This window comes from Trichechus manatus, unplaced genomic scaffold (assembly GCF_000243295.1).
Source record: "Trichechus manatus latirostris isolate Lorelei unplaced genomic scaffold, TriManLat1.0 scaffold00174, whole genome shotgun sequence".
Classification (NCBI taxonomy): domain Eukaryota; kingdom Metazoa; phylum Chordata; class Mammalia; order Sirenia; family Trichechidae; genus Trichechus; species Trichechus manatus.
Genome location: NW_004444110.1, coordinates 1,236,720 through 1,239,963, shown reverse-complemented (window position 1 = coordinate 1,239,963; position 3,244 = coordinate 1,236,720). Strand labels below are relative to the sequence as shown.

The 3,244-nt window shown below is 34.9% G+C and overlaps 1 protein-coding gene across 2 annotated transcripts in view; it reads right to left on the bottom strand.

The window, feature by feature from the left end:
* Nucleotides 1–3,244, bottom strand: part of ADAD1 (adenosine deaminase domain containing 1) — a 49,446-nt gene that overhangs the window by 22,716 nt on the left and 23,486 nt on the right. The window lies entirely within an intron of this gene.

Sequence of the window (3,244 nt, the reverse complement as noted above, 5' to 3'; positions counted from 1 at the left end):
AAAAAAAAAAAAAAACAATAAAAAATTGGAAACATTTCTTCATCTTTTATTCTTTATCTCTGTCTTGAAATCTTTTCCTCATCTTAGCAGCTACTTGGCCAGAACCAAGATAAGGTAATGACAGGCAGAATTTCCACTCAAAAACAAACTTTAAAGAAAATGATGAAAAGTCTCTCCAGTAAAGAAAGTAAAGAGTCAGAGCTGACCCAGAAAGAAACCAGTATTTTTTACAGGGTTCTGCCAAAGGGAATTGGTTCATTCTGCCTTGATTTCCTCTGATTTCAGCATGGAATTAGGAGATAATGCAGCAGACAAATCTAGCCAAGGAAAAGTTGGTGAAAGTGAGCTGTTTTTGCCACATCTGTGGGCTACAAATTACAATGGCTCCAAAGTACAATGTTCCAGCTTCACAGCACAAAGTAATTAAAGAATGACCACTTCTGGTTAAAACTGTGGCCAATGCCAAAAGCTTTCTCAGTTTTTATAACCATTGAAGAGAGAGCTCAAAAAGATGCAATGCTGTTAATAGAAATGAAAAGAGCTGTACTGAACATAAAAAGAACTGAGAGAGTAGTAATTTTCATTTAAAAAATAATATTTCTACAGCAGATCTCTTTTCTCCTTAGAAGGTCAGAGGTTCTCAGAACAAGAAAAATCTTTATATCACTACACACAGTGTACAGATTAAGTTTTGTTTCTGCATCATTGGAAGTGTTGAGATGGTTAGGGGGACTTACATTCAGTATGACTATCTCAGCACAATAAAATGAATTAAAAAGCACATGACATGGGATTATACACGTGGAAAGTGTTGAATTTGTGAATGCTTTGCTATGTATATTTTCACCACAATAATAATAATAAAGGACATGAGCCGCTTTTGACACCATTTTTCTAAGTGTCCTTTGAGTGTCCCAAATCAAGAGAAACAGTCATGTGCCACATTATGTTCACTGGGCAACATCCGACCGCATGTACACTCATGGTCCCGGCACCAGTAAAGACTATTATATTAAAAATTTGAGGTACATACACTGGTTCATAAGAACAAACAGGAGCTACTTTGCAAAGTGCATCAAAATATTGTTATTATTATTATTACCGTAACAATGTTTTGATGCACGTTGCAAAGTAGCACCCATTTGTTCTTATGAGCCATTTTACGTACCCCAGATTTTTAATTATTATGTTAAAGGAGCCCTGGTGGTACGGTGGTTAAGAGCTGCACTATGCTATGGCTGCTAACCTAAAAGGCTGGCAGTAGTTCGAATCCACCAGTCACTCCTTGGAAACCTATGGGGCAGTTCTTCTCTGTCTTATAGGGTTGCTATGAGTTGGAATCGACTCGACAGCAATGGGTTTGTTTTTGGTATTATGTTAAAGATGTTTTAGTGTATCTGGAACTGTTTCTTTAATGTTTTTATGTATAGAAAGGTACGCTATATACTACATACTAAGACAAACATTTGGCTAACTGATGTTAGATATGAACCATACCTAACTGTTCCAACTTACATACAAATTCAACTTAAAGACAGACTTAGGAATGGAACCCATTCGTAATCTAGGGACTGCCTGTATATAATACAGTGTTTGCACAAAGTCCAAATTATGTAACGTTCTATCTCACAGAACATATCATGGATACGAAGTGACACATGACTGTACTGATGAATGAAGCTAGTCAAATTAAAAACATACTTGGCCACAGAAGAAAAGCTGGGAGGAAATAAGGTCTTAGAAGTAGGCACTGTATAATAAACAGAAAAGATGAATTCAAAAGAAAATGTAATATATTTTCTGCACACTGTAATGGGATTATGACACTGGTTGAGCTTTAAAAAGTAAGACATTTGGAAAATGAAAAAGAAAAAAAAACCTACCAGCCAAAATCCTTTAAATACCATATTGTTTCACCTAGATGTTTTATTGGCAATAAAAGCTAATTTAATAGAAAAAAATCATGTTTATTAATATTTTATTATAAATTTACTTTTTAAATTTATATACGTTTAAATACATACATCAGGATTGGAGGAAGACTCATTAACAACCTGTGATATGCAGATGACGCAAGCTTGCTTGCTAAAAATGAAGAGGACTTGAAGCACTTACTGATGAAGATCAAAGACTGCAGCCTTCAGTCTGGATTACACCTCCATATAAAGAAAACAAAAATCCTCACAACTGGACCAATAAGCAACATCACGATAAATGGAGAAAAAACTGAAATTGTCAAGGATTTCATTTTACTTGGATCCACAATCAACACCCATGGAAGCAGCGGTCAAGAAATCAAACAACGTATTGCATTGGACAAATCTGCTGCAAAAGTCCTCTTTAAACTGTTAAAAAGCAAAGATGTCACCTTGAGGATTAAAACGAGCCTGACCCAAGTCATGATATTTTCAATCACCTCGTATGTATGGTAAAGCTAGACAATGAATAAGAAGACCGAAGAAGAATTGATGCCTTTAAACTAACGGTGTTTGGCGAAGAATACTGAATATACCATAGACTGCCAAAATAACAAACTAAACTGTAATGGAAGAAATATAGCCTTGCTCCTTAGAAGCAAGGACGGTGAGACTTGCGTCGCTTACTCTGGACATGCAATCAGGAGGGACCAGTCCCTGGAGAAGGACATCACGCTTGGTAAAGTAGAGGGTCGGCGAAAAAGAAGACCCTCAACAAGATGGACTGACACAGTGGCTGCAACAGTGGCCTCAAACACAGCAACGATTGTGAGGATGGCACAGGACCAAGAAGTGTTTTGTTCTGTTGTACACAGGGTTGCTATGAATTGGAATCAATTCGACAACATCTAAGAACAACAATAAAAGATTTACTATCTTTGAGTAAATTTTTATTATATCTTGAGACTACATCTTGTTCTTGGAAAATGTATCTCTAAAATTATCTCATATAATTGGAAATTTTGATTTGCTTCATTCAAAATTATCTGAAATAATGACATGAAACTCAAAGGTTAAAGTCAAAAGTTAAATATAACCAAAGATCATTAGAGACCTAACCTGAGAATAGTTCATACAGAAAAGGTCTCATGAGTTTATTTATACAAAGAAATACAATATAGTCAGAAAGAATAATGAGAAAATTCTTTATATACTCATATGGAAAGATTCCAAAGATATATTGTTAAATGAAAAAAGCAAAATTCAGAAGTCTGAATTGTATGATTCATTCGTGAAAAAAAAAAAAACAAAAAAAGAAAAAAAAAAAA